This window comes from Phalangium opilio, unplaced genomic scaffold (assembly GCF_054372755.1).
Source record: "Phalangium opilio isolate 3A_F unplaced genomic scaffold, DU_Popi_V2 ptg000055l_1, whole genome shotgun sequence".
NCBI lineage: Eukaryota > Metazoa > Arthropoda > Arachnida > Opiliones > Phalangiidae > Phalangium > Phalangium opilio.
In genome coordinates, this window is record NW_028324174.1 from 650,052 (window position 1) to 666,523 (window position 16,472).

Below are 16,472 nucleotides of genomic sequence, written 5' to 3' on the forward strand. Positions count from 1 at the left end.
CATTGACTTTTTAATTAAAACTTATTTGCCTTTCTATGGGAGGAAAGGTGTTTTTTGGTTTTCGTTGTTTAAAGGGGCTGGTCGGACAGTGGGACAACGATGATCTTCGACCAAGAAAGACTCGCCTAGTTCTTCCATGCTTCGACATAGAGCTTAGCGTAGCGTGTGCGTAAAAAAGAAGAGGGGTCGGCCCCTTTAAACCAGTGAAAATGATAGAAAAACTTTTAAAAAGCTAAATTCTGTTTCCATGTTTCTCCAAAGGACAAAAGTAACGTGAAATTAAGCACAGAAATATGAAAAATAATTTAACCCATAACAATTTCATGAGCATTGAAGAAGCATTTTATGGACAACAAGGAATTTGGAACAAAACGGTAGAGGAACATGTTAAAACTGGTTTAGTTTTTACATTAACTGATCTTGGAAGCTAGGGTAAGGCGATGGGTAAAGCATGCGCCTCAGAAAATCTGTTTTCACGATATATGATTGGACACTTCCTATCTCCGACGGCAGCTTATTCTGTATAAACTGTTCCAGCTTCGGTTGTCAGCAAGCGCAAAGCTAGTTCTCAATGTTGGAACGGGTTAGCGTTCATCTGTAACTTAGCTTTGCGTCTGCAGACAACTGACGAAAGAAATTCAGAACCTAAAATCTCGATATTTTAGGGAGTTGCAAATCCTATAGCGTGAAAATAGATTTTCTCAGGAGAAATTTTTTCGTGTAATCGTTGCCAACGTAAATCAAGTCCCGCGCGCGACGCCGATTTTTATTTATCGTTTGACAATTTAAGTTGACGAAATACTGGACTTAGGGAATTTTAAATATTCATTTTATTAAGCTTGCAAGTTTGAATGTTCATTTTCGCGCTCTTTGTTTTTGAAATATTAATTTTGGTGCGCGTTTAGGTCCACCTAGCAATGCCATGTCGCGGTAGAATAGAGAGAAAATAAGAAGTCGCGTTTCTTAAAAGCCGCCCCCTTTGAAACTGCGGGCACAGGCCTTCATTATAGGAAGCGGTACAATAAACTTATGATGTGACATCACTCTAGTGTCTTTGTACGTGGATTGACATAAGCGTAGTAAAGTTATTGAATATAGGCCTATTTGGCTGTATTTCATCACGATTGTGTCAAATCTATAACTCATTAAGCTGAACATCCTAAAAATATGAAAAGGCATTATTTACATTTTGTCTCCATGTCGTCCAGTTTCTCAGCCTTGTTCTCAGTAAGCGCTGAAAAGAAAGAAAGGGGCCATTTTTAAGAATAGGTCCAGGATCCTACTATATAGTAAATATATGAAGCGCATGCGCGAGAGGGCGAGCGCGGTGCGCATGCGCACCACCGAAAACCTCGAACAAATACAACCTTAAATAATCTAGCTTTCAACGATCCGGTAGTCCAGTGGATAGATTGGTTGTACAACAGAGTCAAGCATTGTGGGATCGAATCCCGCCAAAGGTATGTTAACAAAAATTATGAATATTGAATACTAATTTCACTAATTTGCAGATCTTTATAGGCAAAACGGCTGGAAACTGTAGGGAAATTAGGTAAGTGCGCCAATTATTCCAAAATTGATGTTTTTGTTTTTTTTTAGAAATCGTCTTAGAGGGCGGAACGTGCGTATTTTGAGAGGGATTTTCCAGTTTCAACGTGTTGGTAAATTCATTTATTGTCATTGATTGTGACTTTTGGGTGTTACACAAGCTTAAAAAATTTACGAAAAATGACGGATTCCTCGGACGTAGATTCGTCCTCCGAATTGGACACATCCGACGAAATTGACAAGGCGGAAGGAATTACAATCTTTGAAATTCATGAAATGTGCAAAGAAGGCGTATGATTGTTTGGATAAAGAAAAATTCAATCATCTAAAGGTGAATCATTCCCTCCATTTCAAGGACCCCGACACTGGTGTTCACACCAACAAAATTGAGGGAGCGTGGTCACACGCAAAAGCTGCTATGCCCAAAGGCGGCAGAAAAAAAACTTTTACACGGGCTATTTGGCGATGTATATGTTTACTTGTTGGGCCAAAAGGGAAAATAAAAACGTTTTTTTGGCGTTTTTGGATGAGGCAGCTGAGATGTATGATCCGACGAGGCAGGAAGCCACTGTAAATTTGGAGGCTCCCGGTCCTTCAACCGGATAATAATTTCAAAATGTCGACAATTTCATTTTCTTTATTACTAATAAACGCAATTTATAATCCCTTACTGCTTATCATTGGTGTTACCTTACATTAGGTTAGGGTACGGTGGGGTACGTTAGGTTAGGTTAGGATAACCGATTTCTCGTAATATTTTTATTTACATTGAGGTCCTTGCATAATAAAAGTGGGCCTTTTGCAACAAATTATTTTTATAAAGATTCTGGAGCAATTAACGCTGCATTTATTAAGTTCCTTGAACAATAAATATATGCCTTTTCCTAAATATTGATTGTTTTACGGGTCATTTTAGGTTGGCTTTGATTCGGCTAGGTTAGGTTAGGTTAGGTTTGGTTGGGTTTTAATAGGTTTGGTTGGATTTTGTTGGGTTTGGTTGGGTTTTGATAGGTTTGGTTGGGTTTTAATAGGTTTGGTTGGGTTTTGTTGGGTTTTGTTAGGTTTAGTTGGGTTTTGTTAGGTTTGGTTGGGTTTTGTTAGGTTTGGTTGGGTTTTGTTAGGTTTGGTTGGGTTTTGTTAGGTTTGCTTGGGTTTTGTTAGGTTTGGTTGAGTTTTGTTAGGTTTGGTTGGGTTTTGTTAGGTTTGGTTAGGTTTGGTTAGGTTTTGTTTGGTTTTGTTAGTTTTGGTTAGGTTATAAAACGTTGTGTTTGGTTGTGTTACCATGCCCCGACATTTTTAAATTTCCCGCCGTTTCTAATTTTTCTTTTTTAAATTGTGGCTTTAATATACATTTGCGGGCAAAAATTCTTGCGTCATATTTTTTCTTAGACGATATTCTTTCAAAAAAAAAATCAAAATGGCCGCCTGGACCTATTCCTAAAAATTCCCAAGAATGAAGTTTAAAAAACATTCAAAAGGGTGCAAAGAGTAGTGTAATGGCGGTTATTAACATCGTTAACCTTTAACTATCTCGATTGGCCACGCCCTTAAACGAAACTAAAACGAAACAAAAATAAACATGCTAATTCGGAATAATTTGGGAAAGGTGGCAATAAACAAGATAATTTGGAAAAGATTCAAATATTTTGGTTTAAAAACCAATTAAATTTATGGTATTATGGAAAATAGGCGCCAATTTATTTTGTCGATAACAAAGTGGCGCACTATTTACCGTTCGTATGCTAAGGGACTTGTCGACTTCTCTTATTGCTAATACTTTAAAACAAATGTAACATTACCTGATTCATAATTTTGTTGATCTCTAGTATCGTGATAGTGAAATTTTCTTTTTCTGTTTTGAAAAAACCTAGCCATGATAATGGAAGAATAGATGCTATGTTTCAATCCAATGACAAGTTGACTACACGTCTTAACAGGTTATCAGTTAACTTAACTCTCAACGAAAAGTTGGCATTGGCAATTCAAGCAACGGGGCTTTATGTGGGGCTAGACATAAGTAGCTAAAAGTGTTTTTGTTAAAAGTAATAATTTTGTATAAGTTATTTAATAGAAAATAAATTAATCAGAATTTTGAAGGTGTCAAATTAATTAGTTCAATACAAATAAGCACAATTACCCATGTAGTAATCACCGAACGGAGCAGACGTGCGAATTTTAGGCTCCCCAAACGCTAAGCCTAGGCTAGCTTTCGCTACTGTAAATTCTTAGTTATTTTTCCTGGACTAGCAATAACCTTTATTGCTTTAATAATTGTAACGAAATGAAACATTGCCTACCCGAATGTGAATATAAGGGCGCGGGTGAAAAGTATGGAAAAATGATCTACTGCGGTTTCTGCTCAACCTGGTTTCATCTGTCATGCCAAAGCTTAAAAACAGTTGCGGCCGGTTCCTTTTGGATCTGCTCGGAATGTTTAGTAGCCCTGATTAAAGCCAAAAATGCCGTAGAAGAAATGCACAGAGCTTAAAAAAGATGTAAGTGTCTCTATTCAGAATATTGAGAAATCAGTTAACACGGTAAACCAAGAGGTCAAGGCGATAAAGCTACAACTTGTAGGGCAGGCATCCCAATTGAATGACGAAGCTCAGACCATTTTAAATAATAAAATTGAAGAATTGAACAATAAAATTCAAACTATCCAGACAACAACTGCAGATTGCTTTGGGGTAGTTGACGAAAAAGTAAACCGGATTTTAACCTCATCAAATATACAACCCTCTGTCCCGGCAGCTAGGCATAACCAAGATAAGGACACTATTTTATTCCCACATAACCTACCTTGCGTAAATCGACCTGAACCATTCCAAAAGAAAGCCTATACCGATATTCTATCGATGAGTCGCGACCAAGGGTCGCTCAAGAACAGAAACCCGATATCCGTCCCTCAACCACAGCAATGCCAGGACAATAACAATAAGCAGCCATGGAATAAAGTTCAGGGTAGATCTCGCAGCCATAAACTACTGAAAAAACACACTAGCAAGCCTAAGCCTATAAACTCTCTCACTTAGGCAGTATGCCTATTGAACGCGCCACTACCTGTAAAATTAAAGCCATGACCCAGACCAAGGACTATTTTATTGCTAACTGTTCCCGCAGGGCAAGCGAAGCCCTCATACACAAACATCTTTCGGATAATGGCATTTCAGATGTCGGAATTCGGCAAACATATAAATCTAAGCAACCGGGATGCGGTGTTAAAAACTTTATAATTCGATCAAGCAGCGATTCAACTCAAGCATTAAACCCAGAACTGTGGCCATCTGGCGTCTCATGCCGATGCCTAACAAAAGATGATCTCCACGATGCCTCCTCTAAAATCTGGGGTATAAATGACGACAACGACCTGCTGACGGGGTCAAATTCTCCCAAATCCAGCTATCAACTCACAAACTGCGGCCCTGAAACCAGTACTGAAGACATTCTATCACATTTAGAAGAAATACAAATCAACGGGGCTACAGTGACAACAAATAAAAATGGAGACTACTGGGCAGTGGATTTCATCATTGAATGCAGTAGCAAATATGATAAAATAATCCGAGACCTAAAAAACTGGCCACACCCACTGGGCATTAGGAGATCTTGGGTAACGGCGGACTCAAATAATGACCATGGTCACACAGAAGAAGAGCTGGAATTATCCGAAGTGTGACCTAGTGATACTAAAGCTAGTCCAAAAGCTGACCCCGACAATACTGAACTACAATACCATGTTAAAATAACCTCAAAAAACTCTGGTCTAAAAATAGCCCATTTAAATATTAGAAGCCTCAAGTACAAAATCCACGAAATCGAGTACCTACTAGCAGTTCTTAACATAGATATTCTAGGACTAACAGAGACATGGCTCAACGATGCCATACCAGACACTACACTGTTAAAAAATATGGTGTTATTTTACACCTTTAGAGGTGTTTTCAAATGCTTCACCAGAAGCACTTTTTTGGAGAAAAATGACACCTTCGAACGAGGTGTCATTTCACCCCATAAAACTAAGTGTTTATAAATTCCAATTAAGTGATTTGTCATACCCTCGAAATTAAAAAAAAGGTGCTTTTTAAATACAAATTAGGTATTTTATAATGCCCAGGAAAGTCGAAAAAGTGCTTTTAGACACCAATTAGGCGTTTCATAATACCTTAGAGAGTCTTAAAAGATGCCTTTTGACACGAACTAGGTGTTTATTGGAATCCCGAAAGTGGAAAAAGGCTCTTTTTGACACTAAGTAGGTGTTTTTATATATTATCTGTAGTCGAAGAAGGTGCTTTTAGACACCAATAAAGCGTTTCATTATACTTTGAAGAGTCTAAAAAGGTGCCTTTTGACACGAATTCGGTGTTTATTGTAACCCCGAAAGTGGAAAAAGGATCTTTTTGACACTAAGTAGGTGTTTTTATATACTATTTGAAGTCGAAGAAGGTGCTTTTAGACACCAATAAGGCGTTTGATTATACTTTGAAGAGTCTAAAAAGGTGCCTTTTGACACGAATTCGGTGTTTATTGTAACCCCGAAAGTGGAAAAAGGCTCTTTTTGACACTAAGTAGGTGTTTTTATATACTATCTGTAGTCGAAGAAGGTGCTTTTAGACACCAATAAGGCGTTTCATTATACTTTGAAGAGTTTAAAAAGGTGCCTTTTGACAAGAATTCGGTGTTTATTGTAACCCCGAAAGTAGAAAAAGGATGTTTTTGACACTAAGTAGGTGTTTTTATATACTATTTGAAGTCGAAGAAGGTGCTTTTAGACTCCAATAAGGCGTTTCATTATACTTTGAAGAGTCTAAAAAGGTGCCTTTTGACACGAATTCGGTGTTTATTGTAACCCCGAAAGTAGAAAAAGGCTCTTTTTGACACTAAGTAGGTGTTTTTATATACTATCTGTAGTCGTAGAAGGTGCTTTTAGACACCAATAAGGCGTTTCATTATACATTTGAGAGTCTAAAAAGGTGCTTTAAGACACCAAGTAGGTGTTATTGTAACGCCGAAAGTCGAAAAAATGGAGTGATTTGACACCAAGTAGGTGTTTCATTACACCATCTGAAGTAGAAAAAGGTGCTTTAAGACACCAAGTAGGCTTTTTTAAAGTACCCTGAAGAGTCTAAAACACCAATCATGTGTTTAAAAACCTCTCTATGGGTTGATTCTCGTTAGCAATAAGTGAAAACATTTTTAATATTTATATTTTTCCAAGGAATATTTATTTCGATTTTTACAATTTCTAGTATCGTCTCCTCACACCGAAAGTCTATTTATTAGTCCCTTAATGGGAACGGATATTTTGTTAAGCGCTGGTTCGATCCCCAGTATGACTTGTTGAAAAAACTCAAACGTTTTACATAAAGTTCCAGGATATTCCATTTCGAAAACGTAATACGAAATGAATAAAATAACGAACCCTTCAAGAATGTTTGAGACTGTTATTTTGGCGCCTTCCAAATGTACTACCACATTTGACGTCTCTTTGAAAAGTGCTTCTTTTTCCACGGACAAAAGAGGAATAGGCAAGTGTGGCACATCCTAAAATAGAGGAATTCAGCTTATACATTCAGAAGAGAAGTAGCTCATTAGCGAGACGATCTTCATCATTCCTTATAAAAAAGGTTTGTTTTATTTAACCTTGATAAAGTTTAAGAAACTATATCAAAAACGCACTCATCAACATGTTTCACTTTAAACGTAGTGCACCGAATTCGTCTAGTTGAAATTCAACAGAGGTTAGTAGTTATTAACCCTCATATTCACATGAAAATCAAAAATCACGTGCGATAATTTTTCTTTTGAGTGCTAAATGTTTTTCCACCTTTTTTGGTTTCTTTCTTAAACTTAATGTTAAGCATTTTCCTTTTCACCTTACCGTGAATATGAAAATATTTTCGTTCTTTTCTTTGACTAAGAAAGGTAGCAACAAACAACACGCTTGAATTTCTATCTCTAAATAGTAAAAGTCCGATTTAAATAATTGCTCAGAAGTTTGAGCAAAAATCGATTAAAACAAATACCTAAGTTTTTTTCATCTGATAGGATATCTTTTTCCTCGTCTAGCTGGGCTTTGACTAGCTTAAACATGTTTGTTTTCATTGTTAATTGAAAGATCTTAGCCGTCTTACATTTCAAATATTTCACAACGTCCACTGGATTTTTGTCCGTTTTCACCACCCTTTGGAATTCCTTTATCAACTGCAAAATAATTTTATTAAATTTTTGGTGACAAAGAAAAATGTTTTGTAATACGCAGGAAACTAAAACACAGTATATAAGTCTGAGGGTTAACTACCTCGTCTTATTTTAGAAGGTTTGGAAATTTTTCTAGTATTTTAGGAGCTGTTGAAGTTGAAATCAACCCACGCCTGTATATAAACGTTCTCTGCATTTTCTCGTCTACGAGCGCCATGCATGGCTTTGCCTTAGAGCTATCAAAAATTAAATCATTAATGTAAAGCTCAATACTGTGTTCCTCTTCGCCTACTCCATCTTCATTCTGAAATTGTTACGAGGTTGTGTTGTTTGTAAATTGATCCACTTACAGGTTAGCTAGCAAAAATGTAGCAAGAGGAGGTAGAAACTATGGTTATAAAGTAATAAAAGCGAAACAGATATGCCAATAACATAAAAAACCTTTTAAAAGTAAAAGTTAAAAGGTTCACTTTTATAATTCCTTGGCAAAGGCGCACCTTCTTCTTTTCGCTACATTTCCTCGGAGTTAAAGAATGTCGACTTAAAATATTTTAGTTTTTATTCGAAAAGTCAAACAAAATAATGAATACTTCAAATTGCAAGAAATTAAGTAAGAATTAAGTAAGAATATTGAAGTAGACACGCGCATTTAAGTTTACTTAATGGGCACTACGCGATAGGCTTCTCCGCCGCGTAGTCCATTAAATAAACTTTAACCCTCATTTCTTCTTAAATATAGGTTTGAATTTGATATATTCATTATTTTATATGATCATTCGAATAAAAAACAGGAAATTAAGTTGTGATGTACCTTTAACACAAATATAAATAAAACCTACAGACGGAAGGAATTTCGTCTTTTTGACGATACCATGCACTGAATTTGAAGATGCTTCACGTCTTTTGATGTTTCCATGTTTCGCTACTTGCTCAGCAACATAACTTTTGTTGCGCAATGGCTTTCCTTCTCTCTTGAATTTATTTTTCAAGCTTTCTAACCATGTATCCTGACGAATTTAAAAAAATAAAATTAAAATTTACTTCAGATTAAATACTTTCATTGTGTCTAAAATTTACATATCCGGTTCCATTTTGCGCACGATCCTTTAAACACTTGTGCTCCCTAATTAGAGCAGAAACTACTCTAACGTAATCATCATGCGATGGATAACTGAAATAAATGAGCAAATACTTATTTTCAAAAACTTATATAAACCTAGTGTGCCTAGACATACGTTTTATATGTGCTGAGATCCTCATATATGAGATTCACTATTTGGAATTTGAACTTTCCACTGAACAACAAACTGCTCTTTTCATCTATGAGCTCTCTGATAATTCGTGGAAATTTTGGAACTCGATACATCAGGGGTAAGGGCCGATTCACAATTCCAGATGAATCGTTTAATTCCGTCTCCGACTCCACCAAACACGAACCCCTAGAATTTTCCATAACGTAGGATATTTAACTTTAAGTTTTTGCCTTGAAAGATCAGCTGAAATACATGGTTCTTTAGCAGTGATCTCTTTAAATCCCAAGACATTGAGTTTCGTTCCATCATCAGGTATTTCATCGTCGTTATCAAGGTCAATCGAATCGTTCCACTTTTTCGAAAAGGACTTAATAAGTCGCACCTGTTTTGAATAACCTTTTGATCGAACTTTTCAAATTGTCGTAAGTATAGGGCTCTTCAACCACCACTTCTTTCCGGAACTCTTGAAATTTGACGTAATAGCTACGCATTTTCTAAATATGATATGAAAGCTAATTTATAAATGTAATATTAATAACTAAATTAAGGTCGAACCTCGTGAAGTGCAACACAGTTTGTATCGAGGGCTGATGCAAAGCTTATTATTGATCTTGTATGCATTCAATGATGAATAATCTTTTTCCTGGCCTGGAAAAATTGTTTCCCACTTCTGATCGTCAATTATTTCATACGAATACGTATGGTATGAAAAGCTCTCTGCCCCGTATACTTTTCCACAAATAAGCCAAGCTAAGTTTATTTTCAAGAGGTGTGTCACTTTCATGAAAACCGGAATATCTTCCCCGTGAGTGAATGCAATTGTTAAAAATGTTCCTGCTTTGTATGTTACAGAATTAACTTTTAACTGCGAAGCTTTGCATATTACATCAGTTTCGGGGTTAAAACGAAGAAAACTAAAATTTTGAATTTTAATCTTCAAACCACTGGGAAGAGAATTAAACAAGATAGTTTTGCAACCAATTTCCTCATTATCTAAGACCAGCCCTTCTTCAGTACTAGAATCGTGGCACTGCGCATACTGGTTGCTTTCGTCAACAGTTTTTGGAACATTTATGAAATTTCTACAAGCAGAAGCCATGTTTTTCAAATACTGATGCTTCGCTTCGAACCGAATGCAACTAAATCTCCTCAGTGGCCCAAAATTTAAAATTAATCTAGGGTAATGTAAAATTTAGTGTACTTTTGGCGTAAAGCTATCAGGGGATAATTCTTTGAGTTGCGCGTAAAACATCGTAGCCTGTTCAGACAAATACGGTAGCCAAGCTTTATCAATTACTGGTGCCACGATGATATCAATAATTTCCCTCAGACTCAAGTACAACTGCCAATATTTATGGTCCAAAGGAACATATCCACCAAATAGAAAGGCAAACATATAGAAAAGACAACATTTTTGAGCTGCCGACCCAGAAAAATGTTTGTTTTCTAAGATCATTCCTCGTGAAATGGAACCGGGTTTGTTTACTTGTTCCAGACACCCGTAAGGAAAATTAACTAATATCTCATTAATCTTATCGACACTGAGCAATTTATCAAGAACTAGCTTATTCAAAACTATCTCCAAAACTAATGGCACAACCCCTTCATGAATATCGTGCATGATATCGGGTGGAAAACTTTCAGTCACCAAAAAGTTTGGGATTTCTAAGAAAGGAGATTCACCTTTCACTCCATATACGGCTGAATTAGCTGGATTAGCTTTTACAGCATCGACGTGATACCTATGGACGTTTTCATCTCGTAAGACGAAATCAGATTCGTCAAATTTGTTATCTATGTCTTTTCTTAAAGCCATACACTGGCGGCATATTCTACCATTGCAAAACGATTGCATAAACCCGCTAAGCGCATGCGAGGAAAGGTTGTCCCCCGATACAGTAAAAATTGTTCCTTTAACATTTCAATGTAAATCCCTTCTGTTTGTAACGTTTTAATATCTCTAAGAAGGGGTTTCAGAATTTTTGAATAACCATATTTTTTAACAAAAACATAACGAACTACTATGGATAAATAAATATAATTCAACTTACATCTAAATCTAGGGAGTAAATTGCCAATAATGAAGTAGAATACGGAAATTTTATGTTTACCTCTTTTTGAACCGAGAGGATTTACCAATTCAACTTCATCAGTGTAGAAATGTAACCTTAAAAACATTTCTTGAGAATTTTAAGCTGGCTTACGGTTAAAAATTTCACAATCATTAAAGTCTGATAATATTTGACTGTTTTTTGAACCCGGCTTCGTGTATCGCATCATTTCCTCCCAAACATCATCAAAAGATAAAATTCTCTTCAAAACCTCCAATATACCCACATCCTGAAAGCTATCTTTGAATGTTTTACCGTTCCTAACAATTTCAACCAAGATAAATTCAGTTGGCAGTATCAAATTTAACTTCGTTTTGCAAAATTGGTTAAGCCTATACTCGCTTTTCACAATTTCCGTTATTGTATCTGTTCTAAATATTTCCTGCGCAGTGCCATTACATAATGTTGATTTGTACAAATCGTCTAAATTCTCAATAACCGCGGCTATGTCATTAGATATATTTGAAGCTATTGAACGTGGGGGCATGTATTTTTCTCTGATTTTAAGCATCATGAGAGCTAAGTTGGTTTGAACTTTGCTTAATTTCTCTTCGCAAGTAGCTGGAGGATCAGTCTCAGTATCATTTGCAGTGTCAACTGCATCATCAACATCATCAACGACGTTATTGTCGTGATATTCTGGGATTTGTAATGATTCGTCTGAATCTTTCATACGTAGATGTGCTTTATGTTTTCGCTGTAAATGGCTTCGATACGAGTTGAAGTTCTTAAAGCAATTGGAACAATTTTCAATGAAGCATCTAATTTTTAAATGTGGATCGTGAATATGGAGGCTTCTGATGTGGCCTAACAATTTTCCTAAGGTAACCCTTTTCACACTACAAATCGAGCACTGGTACATAGTTATCCTATAAAAAACATGATCGTAGCTATTAACATCGGCTCTACAAATATAATGACACTTTACTAAATTACGGGGATGGGGGCAGTTCACTTAACTATGCACCCTTGCGGGATTAAATAAAATTAGAAATATTATCCCCACCTTCCATTGATTGAGCATAGACTAAGCGTTACATAACAACTAAAGGCATGTCACTCGGCGTAGTCGGTAGGCGTACCTTTGACTTCACTGTAAAAAAAGGGGTCGGAAACGCACCTTTAAAGGTGTTTTCTTCCCCCACAGGAGACGCACCCTTTTAGGTACAAATTTGCACCCCATATATAGAGCGTTTATAAATACCCTAGTATATGGGGTGTTTTTAAATACCCTAAGGTGCTTAATAGAACCCTTAAAGGAATTTAACTGGACCTCAGAAATTCTGCTTAGGGTGTGAAAAAATACCCTTTCATCTTTTAAGGGTGCGAATCGAAACCAAATATGGTATTTACCTGAACCTGATAAATTCGGTTGGGGGGGGGGGGTTCGAAAAAATACCCTTTCAATTGTTGGGGTGTGAATTGAAACCATTTATGGTATTTAAATGTACCTGATGAATTCTGTTATGGGATGAAAATTGAAACCAAATGCATTGACCTGTACCTGAAAAATTCCCCCTTGGGTCCAAGAAATGGCATTTCGGCCATTTACGGGTACTAACAAATATAAATTTTGCTGTGAAAGGTTTAATTATTATCATACATGGTTCTTTCTTATAGTAAAAAAATGTTGTTCATTGGTGTGAAAAACTTTGGCACTTTTGTGTGCCTAAATCGCTACGTAATATATATTACACAAGAAGTAATAAATTAACTTTTACATTAAGTCTTTAATTCGAGGTTCAGAGACAACAGTGTTATAATTCATTAAAAATAGTGAAATGACTTAGACCGCGAAATTCAAAACCAAAAACTTTAAATCATTTAAAAATGCAACAAAACTAGTATACAATCAGAACGTCACTTCGCAATTTTTCGGTTTCTTCGTTATCTGCAATGGAGTACTTCTCAGAGGCAAGTTACGTTCACCATCGGCTTTATTAATCACCCTTTCTATAGCTGTTCTGTGACAAAATGGTGACAAGTCTTAAAAACCTTGCTTGGCACTTTCTATCCATTATCTACGCCATTTGTATCTCTATCCATACTGAAATAGTATCCACAGAAGTTGTATTATAATTTTCATATATCCACCACTATGTTTATAAGGAATTAATGAATAGCCATGCCTAAATCTACACGCAAAAAGAATTAAAAATTAGTTGTTCGTTATTTAATTTAATCTTTAATTATAAATTAGTCTGATTTATTATTCATGAGCTCACGGCTTATATTGAGACGTTGAAACTTCTCGAAGAAAACTTAAGTCAAGAATTAAAATGGTTCACATCCGCATTGGCATCAGGGCTACGGTTGTCTTCAAATGTCCACGCGATTAGAAGTAGGCAACCTAAACCACAGCAAAATGAACCCAAACTTAAAAAACCTAGCCAAAACGTAAACCTAACCAATCGAACCTAACCCTAACCTAATTTAACAAACCGTGATTACTATGGATAGTTGCGAACGTATCCCGGTCCAAGCTGTTAAAAAGGTTGGAACATTTTCATAAATCAAAGTTAAACTTATAAAAAGTTTAGTTAAAATAATTACCTTCTTAAGTGGTTTGATAACAGTGAAACACAGACGCAAGTACACCGAACGTTAAGCCTATTTTGAATTTGAAAATGTATCGCGCCTCGTGAATCTGCGTTCGCGAGCCAAATAAAAGAGTGAAACAGGGCGTGCGCTGTTGTTTGGGGTATAAAAATACACCCTTTTCCCATTTAAAACACCCTTCATGCGTTAAACATCTACTAAGGGTATGAAAATACACCATCAAATATTGAAAGGGTTTTCATTAACACCTCAGGAGGTGCTAAAACGCACCTAAAGGAGTTTTTTGACAAAAAATACCTTTTTAGGTGCAAATTTACACCCTCAAAATACCTTCTTTTTTTACAGTGTTGAGTGCTGCTGCTGGAGTAAATTTCCCCAAATATTTATAGGGATAATGAAGTGGCCACTGGCCAGACAACTATTTTTGATTGTTTTAGACTGATAAAAGACTATCAAAATCATTAAGAAATCTTACCAACATCTATTCTTCAATTTTGTGAAAATTTTCAAGGTTTCTGAAGTTGGACTTGCTAAGCCTATAACACTACTTTTTTAAGGGAAAAACCTAAATGTTTACCACTGCTTCTTTAAAGGGAAACCTAAATTTTTACCTCTACCACTACTTTTTTAAAGGAAAACCGAAATGTTTACCACTACTTCTTTAAAGGGCAACCTAAATTTTTACCTCTACCACTACTTTTTAAAGGAAAACCGAAATGTTTACCTCGCTCTAAACAATCCACCTTATTCCCTTTCGACGGAAGTTAGGCTTAGCTCGGGATTCATGGGGGGGGGGTGAGTAACGGGAAGAAATTCGTCTTTCGTCTGCTACAAAAGTCAAAAATATGTACTGTAGAGGACGACAGACCAATTTCTTCCCGTTAGTCAACCCCCCCCCCCATGAATCTCGAGCTAAGCCTAACTTCCGTCGAAAGGGAATAAGGTGGATTAGCGACAGCGACATCACCTTATCTTTCAACTGAGAGCGCTTTTTTTAGGTTCTGAAAGAACCTGTTTTCTGTAATTCACCTTATTCGTTATCGCCGGAAGTTAGACTTATCTCGGAAATCGATAAGGGGAGTAACGTGAAAAAAATCGTGTGTCGTCCGCTACAGTACGTATTTTGGCCTTTGTAGCAGACGACAGACGAATTTCTTCCCGTTACACCCCTCTACGAATCCCGAGATAAGCCTAACTTCCGGCGATAGGGAATAAAAAGTTAGCGCAAATTAAAATTAAAACATGGCCATCTTTTTTAAAAAATTTGCGTTAGGCTTTACACTTCAACTTTGGAAATTTTTAAAATTTTTATATCAAATTAGCTGATAATCTTTTTTATTTGGATTAAAAAAAACAATATTTTTAAATTTTTTCTCACGCCTAATATTTAAATACGAAAACAATTCTAAAACGGTCACATTATCCGCGAAAAAATTAGATAATCTTCTCGTACCTTTCCTATCCAAAAAGAAGTTTTCCTCTCGGTAAAGCACAGGAATTTCCTCCGTGAATACTGAAAAGTACTTCATTTTACGTCTTAATAAGAAAAAAATAAAAGCATAACTTACTTTTTAAAAATACGCTCCGGCCGCTGAATTTCTAGATTTTCGCTTCTTTACTCAGGGCTACCGCGCCGTTACTAAAATGGCTCGAAAAACAACGAAAGGCGAATACTCGAAACTAGTAGCCTACGCGGCTAAAATTCATTGTGGGTAACTCGTAAAAATCCAACACGCGTTTTTTATCGCATAAGCCTTAAAAAAGTGAAAACACGATGTTTAAAAAAATGGAGGGACAAAGGTCAAGGTGTATCTATGTTTTTTTTAAGGAGATAGCACGTGGTGTTAGTGACGGGTTCTACCTTCGGTATGTAGGGCTTGGGGTTTTTTGGTTGGTATTTTCCGAAAAATACGATTAACTACAAATAATCGAAAACTATTCGGAAGTTTATTCGTTTAAACAATAAAACCATTTTAGATGAAATTTTTTGAGAGTGAATAATCTTAGTAAGATTTTAACCGACAAATGTATTCAATCGCCAAAATTGTCCGAAAAAAATTATGTAGGAAAAAAGGGTCGTACTCTACGTTCGGTTAAGTTAAAAATATTTTCTATTATAAAATGCACTTGCTTTGAAGTCTAACTTTTAGCGTAATATTTTGTAATTTAAGCTTTGTAAAAAATATCTAAATCATTTTTTTGTAGCAGACATTCATCTGGAATATTGCCACTATTATTTTTTATTAGAATTTAACATGTAAACGCTTTCCTCCGTATCAATTATTTATGATCAGATCGCCTAACTCACTTATTGTTATAATCTTTTCAATAAAACTCAATTCCAAAAAGCCATAGTTATTACGTTAGTGGACTCTATAGCAAAATACTTTCGTCCAAGCACCTTAAGCGTATATCTGTGATATTTTCGCCATAGATATCTCGCAATACCGTTTACCGTATCGTCGATATCAATACTCATCCTATATTAACTTTGGAAAGAATTTCATGCTACAGTGGAGTAAAGTCTCAATATCTCGCTTTATACAAACTATTAAATGTATCCAGTCAATCGACTTTATACCCAATCTTCGTTACTCGTCCTTTATAAACTTTGACTACAGATTTTTCAGTTAAGAGAGGTTTTTCTCAAATAACTTATTAAAATTATATGATAATAATTATTTTTATCTGAAGAGACATATTATTCTTCTAGTTGTATCGTTTTAAGAGACGTTTTTCCTAGAGCATGCATCTTTCGCGAGTGTCTGAAAGACCTTAAAATGGTGTAGTTAGATTGGTGATG

At 35.9% G+C, this 16,472-nt stretch overlaps 1 long non-coding RNA gene and 1 pseudogene across 1 annotated transcript; both read right to left on the bottom strand.

Annotated features, from left to right (window-relative positions):
* Positions 1–10,191: 10,191 nt before the first annotated feature.
* Positions 10,192–11,177, bottom strand: LOC149668526 (uncharacterized; annotated as a pseudogene).
* Positions 11,178–13,349: 2,172 nt separating this feature from the next.
* On the bottom strand, positions 13,350–13,774 carry LOC149668527 (uncharacterized). The gene is made up of 3 exons (XR_016367890.1): positions 13,664–13,774; positions 13,553–13,593; positions 13,350–13,460 (listed from the first exon to the last, which is right to left on the bottom strand). It is a non-coding gene; the product is annotated as an uncharacterized LOC149668527 (long non-coding RNA).
* Between the last annotated feature and the right edge of the window lie 2,698 nt (positions 13,775–16,472).